Genomic DNA, 19,794 nt, shown 5'->3' on the forward strand with positions numbered 1-19,794 from the left:
CTTGTAGTGAATTAGATTTAAGTGAGGGAGGGTTGTGCAAGGTCACCAACCTCACTCTCTCCTCTAGAGCCATCTGGGTCCAGTGGCAAGATATGGATCAGGATGACTGGAGAGGGTTCCAGATGGCAAGTGGAATTAAGTGACTTGCCTAAGGTCATACAGTTAGCAAGTGTCTGAGGTAACATTTGAACTAAGTTCTTCCTGACTCCAGGGCCAGTGCTTTATCCACTGTGCCACCTAGCTGCCCTCTACCCTTCTGTAGCTTGAAGCAGATTTAGCTTGGCATGGTTTCTAGGCTTCCTAATGCCTTTTAGAGAAAAGTAGACTTCCTGATCTTACCTCCAGGTATGGGACCTACAATTCTGCATGCATTATTTTCTACCAAGCATTGGAGGTGATTTCACCAAGTTCCTCTGAACAGACTAACTTATCTTCCCAGTAGTGAGTGCATCTCACTAAATGTTTGCATCTGGACCGAGAGGCATTTAGCATCATAGATAATGAGCTGGAAGGGACTGTGGAGGAAACTGAGGGATTTGCCAAGGTCACAAAAGTAAGCTTCATTTCTCCCATCACAGTAGCAGAGTTAAGATGATGAGAAGGAGCTGAGATGCCTTTCCTGACTCAGATGAACAGCTTTGTTCACTTCTCCATTTTTCCCTCTACATCTCTAAAGCGACCCTTCCAGAATCTCATCACCACAGGCTTTGAATGGAAATAAATTATTCCAAGCTCATCATACTAACAGAAAAAGTGGAATAATTGTAAAATAAAAACTCTTGGGGGGTGGAAAAGAACCAGCTTCTGGGAGCAATGTTGATGTGCAGAGAAGGGCTAATTTTGTGCCTTTATCCCACTTTTGCTTATGTCCTCCCTGGTGGTCTTGGCATCAGAACTGGATGTAAATACTTTTGATTTATTAAAGCTATTTCCTAAATACACAGGATGGCCAGCTTCTAACACTTTGATACTTCCCTTCTTGGTTTCTCAAGGTAGCCAATATGACAAACTCTCAACCTACTGAATTATATTTTATTAGACTTAGGGTTCAAATGGACTTTAAAAATTCATTGTTTATTTAGAATGGCTGATTTGATATAGAAAAAAATGGACAGATTTTTAAGGTAAATTGACAGCTCATTTTTAATTTTTTTGAACTTTTCCTTCTTCATTTTTTTCTGTTCGTATTGATGGCACCGCTATCCCAGTCACCTATGTTGGTAACCTGAGTGCCATTTCAAGTCTTCCCCCGCCTTCTTTGCCACCAATTACCATATCTTGTCAGTTTTACTTCCATATACTATGTACTATATTCCATATAGTATCTCTCCAATTCGTTCCCTTCTCTCCATTTAAATGGCTAGCTATCATTCTAGTTCTGACCCTCATCACTTCTCTCCTGGATTATTGCAGTAGCTTCTTAATTGATTTCCCTGCTTCCGGCCTCTCCTGTCTCCAATCTATCCCTCACAAAAACCACTAAGTTAATTAATAAAACATAGATCTGACTTGGCATCATCCCCTTGCATCCTCCATATTGTCTCTAGAACAGAGTTGTTGAACACTGGGACATGGGCCCAAACCAGATTAAAATGTAATTGGGAGGGGGCAGCTAGGTGGTGCCCTGGATTCAAGAGGACCTGAGTTCAAATCTGGTCTCAGACACTTGACACTTACTAGCTGGGTGACCCTGGGCAAGTTACTTAACCCTCATTGCCCCACACCAAAAAAAATGTAATTGGGAAATATTTAACAAAAAAATTAAACATAGATTGTGTTAATATATAGTTCTCTAAGCCAACGTGTAGCCAGCTCTAGTTTGAAACCTGTTCTTGCGTAAAATACTAACTCCTTAGTCCAGCAGTCAAAACCCATCACAATCTAGCAAATATCTACCTTTGTAGACTTATTTCATTTTATTCCTCCTCATGCACCTGATGTTCCAACCAGAGAGGCCTACTTTGCAATTCTGTGAACTTGGCATTCCTCCTCTTGCCTAATTTTGTCTCCTAATCCTGGAATGGATATTTCACTCACTTCTGGCTCTAAGAATCCCCCTAAATTCTTACAAAACTCACTTCCTCTATGAAATTTTTTTATATTTCCCCTCATGGTCAGGGTTGTTCTTACCACAACTTAACTTGTACCTAATTATCTTTTTTATATATTGTATTCCCTCCCTGTCTCTCTCTCTCTTCTCTCACTCTTCCTCTATCTCTCCCTCCATCCTTCTTGCTTATGCTCACTGAATTGAATTGATACAAAGTTGCACTTTTCACTTCTCTACAGGACATGTACATATAATTCTAGGTGACCTAAGTATGTGTTTTGCCAGTATTGTAGACACACACTGGGATTTATGTGTTTAAAATATTTATGTCCTTGAATAACTCTAGTTGCTTCTAAAGGTGCTATTCTGCAACATTACCAGTGGAATCACAGGTCTTGTTGATTAAAGACATATACCAAGATGTATGAGGGAGAGAAAATATATATTATAAAAGTTAACTCCTGACTGGTTGGAATGTACCCTACACCTTCACCTTCAACATATCCTGGAGTGACTTTGAGAACCTATTGATGTGGGCTGCACAGCCCAGATGTGTATCATGAAAGTTGAGATAAGGAAGTTCTTATTGTGATATTTGTTCATTGGCTCCTAGACTATGGAATAAAAAGAAGTTATACCCTTTCATTCAAGGAAACTAATCTTGGTTTTATGCTGAATAAATGAAAGTTTGTTGAGTTCCCTTAAAAAAATGACCCAGTTGTTAGCCTCATTTCCTGTAGACTGTCTATCTGCCAACTATTGTTCTAAGCTAAGATTAATGCATCCTTGCCAAAGCATCTAAAAGGTTTTTTAGAATTGTAAACTCCCTCAGCGGATAGGCATACACTCTGCCGTGCTCCGTGTGCATCGAGCTGGAGGGAAAGCTCTCCAGACAGACATTTATAGTGACTAGCCTGTTATAGCAGAAATTTAAAAAGTTTTTCCTGTACTGAAAACTGAACGAAACTAGGATGGAATAAGACAGACATTTTTGAGCACTATGCCAGCCATCCTTTGATGCAGAGGGAACTTGACCATCATTAGGTGAATTGAAAGGCTTCTCTGTGGTACAGGTGATGTCTACTAGGCCTGCTAGTCAGTGTCATTACTAAAGCACAGGGCAAATGACTCCTGGGGTCCCCTTTGGGTTTTGCCTCATCTCATCTACATACTGTTTTGTCCATTTGGTGTAACTCCAAGAAAGGGCTTCTTTTATGGATTAAAATCCCCCCAACAAGTTGAGGCTAATAAGGCATGTTATTAGGAAATAAAATGTATACACATAAATATAAAACTACTGTCGTCTCCTTTTTTCTAAAGGGTTTGGCAAACCAAGTCTTTTCTTAGCCTCTCTGTTCTTGTACACAGAACCTGCAAATAAGTTCTTTACTTTGGGGTGAGTTATGATGTTTGAATAACATATTCATGCTAAGTCCTGGGGTTAGCAGAAATACTGGACACCTCCTAGAGAATAAAAATACAAAGTGATCACAGTTATGGTAGATTCTGTTTTATCGGTCTGCCTTTGGAGGCTTTTTCTGGATCCCCATAGCTGCTAGTTTTCCCCTTCCTCAAACTGCATTTACATATAGGTTCAAGTCCTGCCCCTGACACATAATGGTAGAATGTCTCCAGTCAAATTGCTTCAAATCTCAGTGCTCTAGGGAAAACTCTTAAGACTATAAGTTAATGATGATAATAGCTAACATTTATGTAGTGCCTACTATGTGCCAGGCACTGTGCTAAGTGCTTTACAGATATGGTAGCACTTGATCCTCACAAAACCCTTGAAGTTAGGTCCTATTATTATCCCTATTTACAGATGAGGAAACTGGGGTAGACAGAAGCTAAGGATCACATAGTTCATAGGTGTCTGAGGATGGATTTGAACTCCGGTTTTCTTCATTCCAGGCCCAGTGCTCTATCTCCTCTACCACCTAGTTGCTTCTAAAGGTGCTATTCTGCAACGTTACCAGGTCTAGTTCCTGTCCTTTTTAACTTATACAGAGTGTGTAGCTATAGTGTGGCAGTTAGATGGCGAAGTGGATAGAACACTGGGCTTGGAATTAGAAATACTCATCTTTATGAGTTCAAATCAAGCCTAACATACTTACTAGCTGTGTGACCCCGGGCAAATCACTTAAATTTGCCTCAGTTTCCTCATCTGTAAAATGAGCTGGAGAAGGAAATGGCAAAGCTCTCCAGTGTCTCTGCCAAGAAAACCACAAATGAGATTTTAAAAGGGGCTTAAAATTGCAGTAAGACTTTTGGGGCACTCTGTACAAGCACATTTTTTTCTCATATGTTTTTCCAACTAGGATATGTAAGCTCATTGAGTGGAACAGACATTTCATTTTTGTCTTGGTATTTGTAATGCCTGGCATATGGTAGGTACTTTATATATGTTTGCTGATTGATTGAACATGTGTGTTGACTGAAGACAAAGTGAATAACTATGTGTGTTGTTACTTTTCTCTTTACCTACTCGGTTCTTCCCAATTCTATGAGGTTGTTGTGAGGGAAGCTTAGAGTGCTGTGAAGATGTGAGTCCAGAGTATCCCCATTAGGATTAATTTGGATAGAATGAGTTCCTTATGGTTTCAGGGCATGGACTTTGGCCCCATACATCGGGGCATTTTCTTCTCTTACATAGCCATAGATTGAATCTCTAAGTGTCATCAGCAATCTCAAAAGTATGTCATTGGTCTCCGGTGGGAGGAGGGACTACACAAGAGAGTATGGCTTGAATCCATCAATTCTGTTGGGAAAAATAACTTCAGACACATCCTCCATCTTCTATGGGAATGGCCACCAGGTTTCCTTCATTCATTCTTTGACACCATAAAGTCAAATACTTGGCTTCTCATTTACATTTCCAGGAGTATCCCACACCTCTATCTTCTGCCTTCCAGCCAAACTCAATTACTTGCAGTTCTGCATATACAGTGTTTCATCTCTTGTCTCCTTGCCTTTGCCCAGGTTGGCTCCCACGCCTGGAACACACTCTTTCCTTACCTGTGTGAAGCAGCTAGATGGCTTAGTGAATAAAGTGCTGGACTTAGTGTTAGGAAGACCTGAGTTCAAATCCAGCCTCCAATGTGGCACTTGCTGTATGGCCCTGGACAAATCACTTCCTCTCTGTCCCATTTTCCTGATCTGTAAAATGAGGATCATAATAGCCCCTTCTTCTCAAGGTGGTTGTGAGGATCCTATGAGACAACTTGTGTGTGTTAAGTGCTCTTCCACTCTCTACAGGAAGCTGATGCAAAGCTTTTCATCCCTCCTCAAACCTCTCCACTGTACCTGTCCTCCATCCTCCTACACATTCTTGTCTGCTAAGATTCTTGGGCTCTCTTCTGTTTTCACTTAGTACTCTCTCATTTGAGAGTCTTATCTACTCTCATGTGTCTGATGATCATCTTGACAGATAACTCCCAGATCTATAGATGCTTCTCTGGCCTCTTCTGAGCCGTAATCATGCGTGTGTCTCTTGGATATCTTTGATTGAATGTCCAGTAGACATCTCAAACTCAATGTGGCCTTTCGTCCCAAATCTCTTTCCCTTCTCTGAATCTTCCTCTCATTGTCAAAGACACCATTGTCCTCCCCCAGGCCCATAACCTTGGTTTACTCCTGGACTCCTCACCCTATATATCCAATCCTTTGCCAAGATGATTTTTCTAAAGCATAGATCTATATCATGCTCCCACCTTCCTCTGCTCAATAAGTTTTCAGGATAAAATATGATATCCATTTTTTTGAATTTAATGCTCTTCATAACCTGATCTTATTCTCCTCCATAGACTCTGTGACCCAGAGACTCCAGCCTGCTTGCTGTTCCTTACACATGAGACTTTGTCTCTTTTGCACTAGCTTTCCCTCACCTGGAATGTTCTGTCTTCTTAGCTCTGCCTGTTAGTATGTCTGTCTTTTCAGATTCAGCTCAAATTTCACTTCCTGCAAGAGGCCTTTACTAGTCCCTCTGACTGTGAATGGCTTCCCATTTCAGAAAACCTGTCTTTTATGTTCTTAGATATTTTCATGTTGTCTCCTCTACCAGTATGCATGCTTCTTTAGGGCAGGGACTACTTTTTTGGCTAGCATATAGTGAATGATTAATTGATTCTCTTTGACTGATTGACCCAAGACTAACTACACAGCCATGATATATCAGAAGCAAAACTTGAACCCAGGCCTTCCTGACTCTGAAGCCAGCTTTCCCTCTCCAATATGCCATACTACCTCTACCCATATTGATTCATACTTGAACTATCCCCCCCCAATCCATATTCAACATGGGCTATATAAGAAATTTCAATCATTATATTTTTTATTCTTGTTTGTAAATTGATCTTTTAGGAACAGAAGAGATCAAGAACACAGTAACAGAACATATTTTTCCTATGAAATACAGATATGTAAAATTTAGCCATAAATGGTTCACATTTACAGGATAATATTAATTTGGTTAAAAATGGAGAAAAGAAATATATGAAATCTATCTAGCAGAAATTTCTAGCCAGTTTTTTTTTGGATTTTTAAAATGATCTGTTACCAAATATCATTATAATTGACTTGGGTTTCTAGTAAAAAATGTATTTTCACTTTATATCTTAATTTGACTCTTGTACTTCAAAGAAGTGAGTACATTTTTACTTTTTGTGGTTTGAATTTATCTGAGAACAACTCATGTTGATAGCCTATGCACATACCTCTATAACTAATCTCTTTTCATAGTAAATGTATCTGCTAGTACTACTCATATTTTTCTAGCTTAATCTCCTATCAGCTGTTTGGTACAATAAAAATAAAATCTTCACCATATATTGTCATGTGATTAGCCTCACCTGCTTTGGGAACAGAAATAGAAACAGGCTTTGTTTAAACATTTGTGGAGCAGCACACTAGCCATTGTCTCCTGACCTTGTATTGTGTTCTAGAAAGTTTCCTTATTTTAAAGCTGTAATTCCATATCTAGGTAAATTAGACAGATATATATCTTATCAATAACCTTTTCTCATAGCACATGAAACTTTTCCATTTTAAGTTTCCAGAGAGTTTACCAGTATTGACAGCTAGGTCTAAAGTTAAAGAGGATCTGTGAAAAAACAGCCTCATCAAATCAACCACCACCAAACCCACATGAAAGCACTCACTGTGGGCAAATCTTCTGTACTATGTTATGGGCATTCAATCTAATTGCTATAATTCAATATGCAGGTAAATTATGCAGATATCTCATTAGTTGGCTAAGCAAGATACCATACAGTGACTATAAATTCTGATCTATATATGAAGAATTTCCTTGCCTTTTGGTCTTTTCCTTTTTGTAAAATAAATGTAATTTCTCAATGAAACAAAAAAAAGAGGGAAAAGAAGGTGGAGTCCTGTATATTGAAGGAAAACAAAAAACCCCATATAAATGGTTTCATTTCCCTCTGTCTCACCAGTTCTAGGAGGACCAGGATTGGTAAGTGGAATCCCATTTCTTCAGTCCAATCGTTTACACCTGAACTTGTCTGCAAGGTTCTTATGGGCCCAGTAGTAAGCAAAGGTGTTCTAATTTTGCAGTTATACGATTTTTTAAAGTTAATTTATGTTACAGTTTTTAATCATACAGTATTCTTCAAATGGTCTAAAAATGTTTTCTTTGGCCTTTTACTTCCTCTAGGCACTATGCCTTTTTCTAAAAAATACTACTGTCCTAATTCCTGTTCCCATTTGCCAAGTGTGTATTGGGCAAGAGGAACAGGGCATTTCAGAGCTGTCTCCTTAGGTAGAATTTTCATACTATTGGATAGATATGTTGGCAGACCCAGGGAACCCAAACAAGGGTGTTAATGCCCTTGCATACATCCTGAGGACCATGTAATAGACAGGACACCTAGTTCCAAGTGGCAGTTGAATAGGGAAGTAGTCATTTACCTTGAGCCAGCTTTAATTAAATTAGGCAAGACTTTTCAAAGGTTTTGCAAGGGATTGAGGAATATCTTGGCAGCTGGTGTCAATGGTGTCATATTGAAAAGGAGTTCTGGACAGAGAAGGATGAAGATGTATAAGAATTATGTAAAATATAATTATGAAGATGATCACAACTACAATACACAACTCTGCATGCATTTTTTTAAAAAAAGTTTTTTATTTTAACAAATGTGAAACAGTAGGGCACATTGGTTGTGTTTTAAGTTCAGAAGATCTGCATTCAAGTTCTGCCTCTGTTTCCTACTGGCTGTGTGTCTCTGGGCTAGTCATGGAACCTCTTGGTGCTCCTAGGCAACTTTAAGATGGTGTTAACTTGCATTGCTAGAGTTTCTTTTTAGGGTACATTGGTAAAGACCAATGAAATCATCAATGTGATCCCATCCCTTTTTATTTATTCATCTTATTTTTTTATCCAGAGACATTATAGGCCATCTAAAGTCTGAGACAGCATGGTTGTAGTGAATGAAGTCCTAGACTTGGAGTCAAGAAGATTTAGGTTCAAATCCTGACTCACATGGCTGTTATCTGTATGAAGTTGGGCAAATTACTTAACCTCTCTTGACCTCATTTTCTTCATTTGTAAAATGAGGGGATTGGACTTGATGTCATCTGAGGTCCATTCCAGCTCCAGATCTATGATTCTGTCATTTTATAATATACCTGATCCAGCTCTTCATTTTACAGATGAAGAAACTAAGGCCAAGAGTGGAGAAATGACTTATCCAAGACCACACAGGTAGTGAGTGTCAGAGATAGATAGGATCCCAAACATTCTTAAAGAAAGGAAACTATCACGACATATATGTTTCTCTTTTCTTTTCTTTGGGTCTAGTAAGTGTCAAGTGTCTGAGGCTGGATTTGAACTCAGGTTCTCCTGAATCCAGGGCCAGTGTTTTATCTACACTACCACTTGGCTGCCCTGGAAGCTATCATGATGGACAAGAATCACACAGGATAGGAAGGAGTGTGTGTGTGTTTGTTGGGGGAGGCGGGGTGGAGCATGGGGTTGATTGCCAGCTATGTCATTGGAGAATATATCTCCATCAATGAAAACATGCTTTCAACAAAGTACAGGTATCGGCTTATCCACATTCACTTAAGAGAAAAACCATTGATTTGAAAATGAGCATCATGAGAAATTTAAGTAAAATTGGTCATACTGAGCACTTGAGTTGTAGCAGCAGTGTACTGTGAGGGATGTAGGGAGTAGCTATCAGCATAGTTAAGACCATTCTTAAGATCTTGAGTGTCTCTACTGCTATTCACATAGCCATGGACATTATCTTATATTACTACAGTTCCACTCCAGGAACACTGCCAAGATTTCCAAGCTTCCCCCTCCCCCAGCTAATTGATGATCTGAAATGGGATGCTTTGACCAGGCAGTAACACTCAGTGAGGTACAGGAGCAGCTGGCATACTTGTTTCTGCCTTCTTTGTGTGGCAACTTCCGAAATCAGCATGGGCACACTGAAACACTTGGCACATTTGCCTAAAAGCAGTGAAGTCTCTTGGTTAACCCAGTGTGAGAGTAAACAGGATGTTGATCAGGGTCACTTAGGTGTCAAATATTACAATGTTAAAACCCCATTTCCAGATTCTTTACAGAAATTAGGTACCAGAGATACTGTTCTGTACAAAACAATGGAATTAAAACCAAACGGCATATTTGGCTGAATTGGAGGCCAAGTTTGGTTGATTGGATTGGCCCATTGGGGTAGCAGATGTATTGGATGAGACAGAAGGCATAAGGGAGTTGGAGGATTACCACTGGGCTTCTCTTTTCCCACTTATCCATACCCAAGGCTTTTCCAAATCTGCTTTGCATTTGAAGATGATTAAAATGAATATTTTAATGCTAACCCATTAGCTGGAACTTGGATTTTAGGGAGCTTTTTTTTAAACCTTAGAGTGTTTATTTCAGGTGGTACAAGAAATGGAGGTTAAAAGTCTGGATCCTTTTAGATCAGTGTGAATGAACAAAAAGAACAACATCTGGACCCATAACTTCAGCCCAAATTAATGGAAAAGTGTTATCAGGTGGAGGGAAGCTTTTTATTGGAAAAGTACTGTCTCCCCCTTGTAGGAGTTTGTTGTTGTTAAAGAATTCCCTTGGGGTGTGTTCAAAAAGTCACTGGAAAACATTATCAAGATAATGATACCATCTTGGACTTCCATGGATCCATTTATCCCCCTGAGAGCTCAAAGTGCCTAGATGTTAGTTCATTCATCTTCAAAACATCCCTGTGTGGAATAGCTTGGAGGCAAGTATAATTCCTCCTCACTGTAAAGACAGAGAAGTCAGAGAGGTAGGAGACAAATGGATTTATTTGGGGTTCATAAGATAGGAACCACAGAGTAGCTGCTTCATATCTCTTCTTCCAAGTCCATGAAAATACTCTACAGAAAACTGGCCACACATTCTGACGAGTGAGAAAATGACCATGCCAGTCTTCTGTTGAAAGACCTTTAGCAGTTACCAGATGCCTTGGATAAAATATAAACTCATTAGATTGGCATTTAAAACCCTCCACAATCTGGATGTACTTGTCTTTTGAGCCTTCTTTCCTAGTATTATTTCCTTTACATAATCTTTTTCCTAGGCTAATTGGACTGTGAGCTGTGTTTCCTGTGGCTGCCTTATACTTTTCTTCCTCCATGCATTCTTTCACACTGTCCCAGATGCCTTTGAGCGCATTCTCTTCCTCTTGTTACCCCTTAAAATTATTTCTTCTCTTCCAAAGTTGGCTTTGCCCATGAATAGAATTCCTCCTAAGATTATAACTTCCTTGAAAACTGAGACTGAATGCTTTTTAAAAAAATATTTCTTTAAAAATAAACAAAACTCTTCCATGTAATTAGTACTTAGTAATTGTTGTTTGAAATGGAAGGGAATATGCACTCTTTTAGGATCCTGGGATTCTGAGTTCAGCCCTGGAATGGGACCTTAGAGTTCATTTGGTCTAATCTACTCATTTAACAGAGGGTTAACTGAGATCCAGTGACTTGGCACCTCTTTTGCCCTAACATTTAGCACAATGCCCGGCACATAGTAGGTGCTTAGTGAATGTGTTTTCACTGACTGACTTGGCCAGGGTCATGCAGAATAGCAAGGGGCAGAGCCAGGCTTTGAACCTAGCTCCTCTGATTCCTTATCTAGAACTCTTTCCACTGTGACACTCGGGTGCCTCATTGTATTGAGGAGGGGCCCCTGTGTCTGTTGGACCGGTTGACTACAAGCTGTGGCAGGCTTTTTCTTAGTTTGCCTCAGTTTCCTTGTTTGTAAAATGAACTGGAGAAGGAAATAGCAAACCACTCCAGTATATCTATGTCCATAAACCCCAAATGGGGTCATAAAGAGTTGGATGCAACTGAAACGAGTGCAAGACAACAACAAAAGGTCCTTTCAAGTTGGAAAGGCTTTCAAAATGGGATGGTGATAAATTGTGGGTTTGTAGTCTCAGAGCCAGCCTCAGTTCAGAAGAAAAGAATTCTTTTGGCCACAGCGACTTGGGAACAGTGTCTCCTGTGGTATAGAGGAGCTGCCATTATGTCAGTGGAGGGCATGCTGACCATGAGTATGAAAATATTCTGTGGGGACCACTATGACAGTTTTATTTTCATATTACTAAATGTTATCTAACTGTTTTAGAACCATAAATGATGGCAAAGATTTGCTGGAAAACTCAACTTGATGAACTACAGAATTCCAATTCATGCTTCTTAAACCCAGTCAATACTAATTATATTGATTAGTAACTGACATGGGTGAAAAACAAATGTTTTTAAGGAGCCAGCATCATGCTCTCAAATCCTTTACATTTAGATAACTTCTCTGTAAAGAAAACTTTAAAAAAGAGAACCTCTGTAAAGCAAATTACTCCCTAGTGTGACTACTTTTAAACTCAGAAATCAGATTTGTTATTGAAGAATTGGTAGAGTTGGGTGGCCAAAAGGATTGGCTTGCATCTACCGAGGAGATCGGAGAAATTGCTGTTCACTAGGGTGACTTTTGAATAGCTCATGGTACCTTTGGGCCCTCCTCTTATCTCTTGTTTTGTGGCTGTTCCAGCAGCTTTCTAAAACAAGAATTCCTAAAACCTTGGACCTTAGATGCTATCACTACAGGTAGTATCACAATTGAATAGGAAAATATCAAGCTATTGCTTTGGCAAAGCTCATGAAATAAAAACTTAGACTTCTCTACATCTGTATCCAGAATCAGCTTTATGGGAAACAAAACCTCAAAGAACAAAAAATCCTTGGCTAGGACATTATTGAAATGAAAAAAAATATTTCTCCAGTATGAGCTGGAACACACACTTCCATGCTCACAATGGACATATTTCCATGTTGATGATGCTAGTGTTGAAACCACAGCAGTTGGGGCTGTCACCATTTTTGTTCTAACAGGGTTAGCAATATTCTCAGCATGACTTGGACCAGATCAGAGTTGTCTAAACGAAATATATGGAAATGATGGAAAACGATCATTAGTCTGTGATACTCCTGCTCAAGTCACCCCTTCACCTGCCAAGTCTCTGTCAGTAGCTGCAAATTTCCACACTTCCTTATTCACCTCTAGGATCATGGAGTGAGAGCTGGAAAGGACTACAGAATCCATCTCCCCCATTTTCCTTTGTGACCTGGGAAAGTCTTTAAACCTTGTATGCCTCAGTTTCTACATCTGTAAAATTTTGAAAACTTATGGTACCTACCTCCCAATGAGATGATATGTGTAAAGCACTTTGCAAATATTAAAGCTGCCTCTAAATGCTAGTTATTAATAATGAACAGATGAGGAAAATGAGGCCCAAGGAGGTTGACGGTCATACAGCTATTGTCAGAGGTGGAATGTGAACCCACTAGAAGAACTGACACTAGAAGCTATAGCTTCATGCTCTCTTTAGCTTAGTGTATCATGCTGTCTCACCAAATACAAACTCTTTAGCCTGGCATTTTGGGTGCCAGCCTACCTTTCCTCTTATTCACCATCATGTGTTCTGTATTCCAGCTAAATTCAGCTTTCCATCTCCTCTCTCCTTGTTTCCATGTCTCTCACCCAGAATTCACTCTGGCTCTTGGAATTCTGAGCTTCAAGCCCCTGTGCCAGCTTCCATGGGAAGTTTTCCCTCCTCTTCCCAAAAGCCTTCTCAAAATATCTTGTATTTACTTATATGTGTATATTTTATTCACCCCGAAAGATTGTAAACTCCTGGAGCACTGAGGCTGCTTCATTTTATCATTATATTTCCATTGCCTAACACGGTATTTGGCATACACAGTAAGTGATAAATATCTGTTGAGTTGTGCTGGGGGAAAAACCTCCAAACCAAACAACAACTCCCTGTGTGATATACTTCAGAAGGGAGGAAAGGACTTTGGATTTTTCGGTAAAGTATTCAAAGTACTAATGATGTATGTTTTCAAATATCATGAAACTCCTGAAAGAAGCTAGGAATGAACCTGGGCACCTGACACACAGTTTTAATGAATTAATGTAGACTTTTTGAATAATAATAACAATAACAATTATAATAACTAATTGTATCTAGTGTTTAGTATTTATTTTGCAATGAGGTAATTAAAATCTATCATTTCAACCCTGTTAGGTAGTTGCTATTGTTATCCTCATTTTGGGGAGGAGAAAAGTGAGGCTGAAGGGTGCAGATAGTAAGTGTCTGAGGCAGGATTTGAACTCAGGTCTTCCTGACTCAAGACTTGGGCTTGAACGCTGGCATTCTAATCGCCATGCCACTTAGCTGCCCAACCCCAGGTGGCCTCCATTTTCCACTCTCATTTTCCCTTGAGGGTATGTAAGATCCGAAGCAAACCAACCAAACAATATACTTTCATCTTTTTTGTACACATGTGAAGGGAAGTAGGGGAAAGGGTATAGGGAAGTATTTTTACACTAGCATTTTCCTATCTTCCTGACCTGATATAGATAGCATTTTCCATGCCCTCCTAAGAAAGTCTTCCAACCCAGGTTATCATAGCTTACTCTGAAAATCAGAGTGTTCTGGTGGAAGAGGACAACTGTAGGTCAGGCAAGACATTACACAATGAGCCAAAAATGTGCCGTGTTTAAAAGAGACTATTCTTAAAGTGGGTTCATGTCCTTCCCACCTTGATTCTCCTCTGGAGGGTAATAGCTCTTTCCATTCTTCCCTTTGAGTTATGGTTTATTTTGTTTAGTAGAGCATATTTTTGTGAGGAGAAAGGCCTGGATGGAATGTTCTGGGAAATATTTCACAGTAACAAATACTCCTTAGGAGAATAGGAATCAGTAGTATTACATATCCTCTCCAGACACATAGACTTCCTTCCCACTTTGAGGGCTTGTTGAACAAGACAATATAAATGATGTTGAAAATGCAGATGACTTTTTTGCATGTTGTTTGGGTGATGATGGCTAAGAAATGTGCTAAAAATTGTTGTTTACTATTTTTGTTGGCCTTCTCACAAGCCAGCCTCATATTGGCTTTGTTTTATGTTTTTTCCCTTTGCCTGAATAAATGACAAAAGGATGAGAAGAATAACTAAGAAAATCAAAATGAAAACACAGACCATGAATTAGGAAGGGCATCCAGATAGGTCATTCTTAGGATTGTAGGTTTAGAGATAGAAGGGACATCAGAGATCGTATCATCCAATGGAGACACAGAGATTAAGTGATTTGCCCAAGGTAACAGATACTAAGAAACAGAGTTAAAATTTGGACCTAGGCTGGTGGACAAGTCCAGCATGTATTTTTCCCCCCATTATACCACAGCTATGTGAAGTAGAAGAAACCTAGTAAAAACCGAATCATTTATTATATTATCATATTTGAAAGAGTCCTTAGAAGTTATTCTGTATAAACTCCTACATGAATTACAAATTCCTTCTACCAATTCCATCCCTACAAGAAAAAGATGACTTAACAAAGGTATTTGGCATTATTCTTCTAGTGTCACTATAGTTACTCTTTGGGTTTGTTCCCATTTTATAGATGAGAAATTAAGGCTGAGAGAGTTGGAGTGAATTGTCTAGGGTAACACAGATAGGATGTACCTAGGGCAGGATCAGAAGTAAAATGTTCTGATTTCCTCACTATGTTTGCTTCTTGCTTTATTTTTGTTTCCCAGTCTAGAAAACTTGTCTTGTTTTGGTCTTCTGAGTCCCTCATTGGTTGCTTTTATCTCCCTCTGTTGTTTTATTTTGAAACTGTGATCCATTTCCATTTCATTTTTTACAAAAATTCAATTTTACTTTATTTTCAGTTTGGAATTCTCAGTTTCTATTTCTAACTCCCTCTCTCCAGCATGGCTTCTTCTTTGGGCTAATGTGCATTATCTTATAGCACTGACATTACTGTCTGGATGTCTTTTCACCACCTCAAATTAAACGTGGTGAGGAAAGGACACTTCCTCCCCCTCCCGTCTCTCCACGTGCCCCCAGCATGGTTTGTCTGACTTTCTGACAGCAGAAGCTGAGGTTACCTTGCCAAACAATCTCAGCAGAATCCTGTTCATTTCTTCTATATAGCAATGTGTTCCCACCATCTCTTTTGCTGTTCATGGTGCCTGGAATGGACCCTTTTGGGCCTCCATTTAACCTTAAGTTAGGCTCCCTTTGCAACTTCTCTCCATCTCAGATTCCTGAGTTGGCTTGGCTTAATGCCAAGTTCATGTTACTGACACTTTATTTCAAATCACTCCTCCAAATCATGCCTCTTTTCTCTTCCTGTTTTCCCCAAAGCATGACTGAGAGCCCTTTTTACTCTCCTTTACTCTCAGAACTACGTGAAAAGGCAAAATAGATCCTGTAAGTGTGCTAAATTGTAATGTTTATGCAGGAGGAGGTTTATCATCTTTGTTCTTCCTAGCACCCCACAGGCTTCAAATCCAAACATGGTATTCGTTTTCCTATTTCATGCTTTTGCAGAGGCTGTCTTGCATGCCTAGAATGTACTCTCTCCTTTGAACTCTAGGTGACACAGTGGCCAGAGCACTGGACCTGGTATCAGAAAGAGCTGAGTTCAAATCTGCCCTTAATGCTTACTAGCTGTGACCCTGGGCAAGTCACTTAACCTCTCTGTCTGCCTCAGTTTCCTCAGTTGTAAAATGGGGATGATAATAGCTCCTACCTCCCAGAGTTGTTGAGCATCAAATGAGGTAATATTTGTAAAAGCACAGTGCCTGGCACATAGTAGGTGCTTAATAAATACTTATTTGTTTCCTCCTCCCTCTCACTTGCTCTATCTCTCAGTAAATCTTCGAGGTGCACCTCAAGTTTTCCCTCTTATTTAAAGCATTTTCTGGTTATCCCAGTTGTATTGGATCCTTCCTAAAATTATCTTGTACTTACCTATCTGTGTCCATGTTGGATCCATGAATTAGAGTGTAAGTACAGGAGCTGCTTGATTTTTTGCCTTTTTATCCCCAGTGCCTTAAACTCAGTAAGGCCTTAATTCATTTTTATTACATCAAATTGAATTGAAAGTGATGCAATTAAAACCAGCAATATAGCGTGCTTGAGAAATGCTGAACACATCTTTAGATTTCTCCTTTTTTGTTTTTATATTGTTGTTAGAGAGCTTTACTTTTCCCCATAATATGAAGCATAATTGAACTGTTCACCCTTTGGATCCCTACTTCATAATTTCTTTGGTGACTATTTGTTTCCTAAGTAGCTTGTACTATCAAAGTGTGACCTGGGGTTTAAGTATTGAATGAGAATTTCATTATCGGTGGAGTGAATGATTACTTGAGCAGCATGCCTGTGTAAGAGTTTGGGAGATGAGAGGTGTTTCTTAGTCTTCCATTTTGGGGAGAGTACACACATGGTTCCAGGCTCTCTTGAGTGAAAGAGTGAGTAAGAGAGACAGAAAGAGAGATAGAGAGATAGAGAGAGATAGAGACAGAGACAGAGAGAGACAGAGGGAGACAGAGAGACAGAGAGAGACAGAGAGAGAGAAAAGAGGAGAGGAGATTGACTGATTGATTGATTGATTGATTGATTGATTTTGGAGGGAAGTAGACATGTAGAGCAGCCAGTTTTCACCAACCCTGCCAGAGTGAAGATCTAATGGAGGCTCTCTACCAATGACAAGAATCTTCTGCAAATACATTAGACTGGAACCCCGAGTTATAAAAATAGTGGGAGATGGGCACTTAGCTCCATGGCATCACTGCCGAAGTCATTCTTTAGATTCAGAGAAGTTACATGGAGAGTTCAGAATAATTGACCTTAATTCACTCTGGGTCTTGATCCTCTTTTTTCTAGGTATAAATATACTATTCTCTAGCTTCATGAACCTGTGACATTCTAAAGATTGGATGAGATTGTTTATTAAAATATGTGCTTTTGTTTAAACTTTAGCCCTAAGATTGTTGAACTAAAGCGGGTAAAGTATCTTTTAATGATAAATTCTCAGTGACATGAAATACACTGACTTTTACAGAACATTAATATACAATTTAGCACAATATTTTACCCAGGATATTTGATTAATGCTTTTCATAATTTTCAGTTGTTCATCATTCATGAATATAGATATCATAAATAATGGAAATTTTCAACTTACAGTGATTTGCAGTTGTAGCATTTTTCTTATTATGTTGATGTTGCTTATGTCACATTTAAGAAAGCCAGTTTGGAAGAGATGGATCCCACTCCTAAATTCAGTAAAAAGACCAATTATTCAATCTTAATATCTGTAATGATTACAGAGAAAATTTACAGAGTATAAAGGAAGCAGCAAAGTCAAAGCCCCAGAATCAGAATTTCTCTAAAGGTCATTATGGCTCTGCGTCTCTTTCAGAATCTTTGGACTCAAAGATGCTATCAGTCTTATTAAAGCAGAGATAGAATATGCATCTGTAAGGGTATTTGAAGAAGTAAGGTAGGAAGTAGTAGATTAGACTTCATGATCTCCAAGATCCCTTCTCATTTCCAAGATTCCTTAGTTCTCTGAAAAATCTCACCCCCCCCCTTGCTATAAATTCTCATTTTTATGACTCTCATGAAAATGTTTTCACCTTTTTGTTTACTGTGGTTGATAATTCAGAACTGTGATAAACATTTTACATAGAATAAGACATTCTTCTAGCATATTAAACCCATTTCTTTAATATATTATAATGTTTAAACAGGCAGCTAGGTGGCACAGTGAATAGAGTGCCTGGTCTGGAGTCAGGAAGACTCATCTTCCTGAGTTCAAATCAAGTCTCCAAAATTTGCTGCATGACCCTGAGCAAGTCACTTAACCCTATTTGCTTCAGTTTCCTCATCTGAAAAATGAACTAGAAAAGGACATGGCAAATTATTCCAGTATCTTTGCCAAGAAAATCCCTTCTGGGGCCATGAAGAGCCAGACACAACTGAACAACAACCCTTTAATTGTTTTATATTTGCTTTTGAAAGTTTTATACTCTGTAGTGTATGATGGCTATATAACTTGTAGTTGATTAAATGTGATATTCATGACCATTACTATAAAACACTGACATCAGGGCCTTGGTCAGTCCTCTCTTATAATATTGTTTCTAACTAAGAGAAAATTAAACTAATGTTAGATCATTTCAATTTGTACAACTTTTTCAGGAAGGTAATTAATCTCAGTGCAAAGACTATGAGTAAATTTATTTACAAGAATCATGATCATTTATTAAAAATGTGCCACATACAAATCATTAGTGGAGTTATTTTATTTATAATGAAACAACAAACATCTACAAAGTGCCAGGCACTCTGCTAGTTATTGGCAATACATGATGAAAATTGAACAGTCCCTTCAGCGAAGGGGCTTATATTCTATTGAGAGCATTTTAGAGATGAATATATATTGGATATATGCAAAAGAAATGCAAAGTGCTTTCAGGGAATTACCAGCAACTGGGAGAATCATGAGAAATATAACGAAGTGAGATTACCCTTGAGCTGGACATTGGAAGAAACTAGGGATTTCCGAAGGTGGAGTTGAGGAGGGAGAGCATTCTAAGCATGAGAGACAATGCATGCTGAAGTAGGAGGTGTAAAGGGGGGCAGCCTGAGACCAGTTTGACTGGAACATAGATTGTGTAAGAAACCTGACGTTTCACAATGTAAAATTTTAAACCTTTGATAAAATCACCTGACAGACCAGAAGCTCATAAATTGCAGGCACCCCCAGGTAACATATGCTTTGGGTACTGGTGAATGAATCACATTAATGGCACTTATTGGTTCCCATAAATTGACTAGAAAAACACTTTTATTTTAGAATTCATAGGTCTCCTAGGGAGCTCCTCATCTACATTGTTCTGGAAGGGGAAAAAACACCCTTCAGCACTACTAATAGGGAAAAGGGAAGAGTTTTTTGAACGATCAAGTATACTGGTCAGTTTCATAGGCTAATTTAATTGTACATCCTTTTTCTTGGCTCACCTCCATTAAATGTTACCGACCCCTGAGTGAAGTCTTTTGGCCTTTTGAGGTGCCTCACACTAGATGACCTTTAAGGCCTAACACCAAAATTCAGAGCTAGAAGGGACCTTAGAGGCCATCAAGTCCAACTGTATCATTTTACAGATGAGGAAACTGAGGCCCCAAAGTTAAAACTACTTGCTCATGGTAACACAGCTAATAAATACCTGGGGCAGAATTCGAACAAAGATCTTTTTGAATCCAGCAACAGTGCTCTATCCTTTTATACCACTTATCTGCCCTACAGTTCTGGGAGTCTTATTAATCTAGACAATAAACCTATTTATTTATAACCTAAATTGTGTTGTGCT

The 19,794-nt window shown here is 39.0% G+C and overlaps 1 protein-coding gene across 1 annotated transcript in view; it reads left to right on the forward strand.

Moving 5' to 3' along the window:
* Positions 1-19,794, forward strand: part of COL25A1 (collagen type XXV alpha 1 chain) — a 604,312-nt gene that overhangs the window by 110,544 nt on the left and 473,974 nt on the right.

Source organism: Dromiciops gliroides, chromosome 6, assembly GCF_019393635.1.
Source record: "Dromiciops gliroides isolate mDroGli1 chromosome 6, mDroGli1.pri, whole genome shotgun sequence".
NCBI lineage: Eukaryota > Metazoa > Chordata > Mammalia > Microbiotheria > Microbiotheriidae > Dromiciops > Dromiciops gliroides.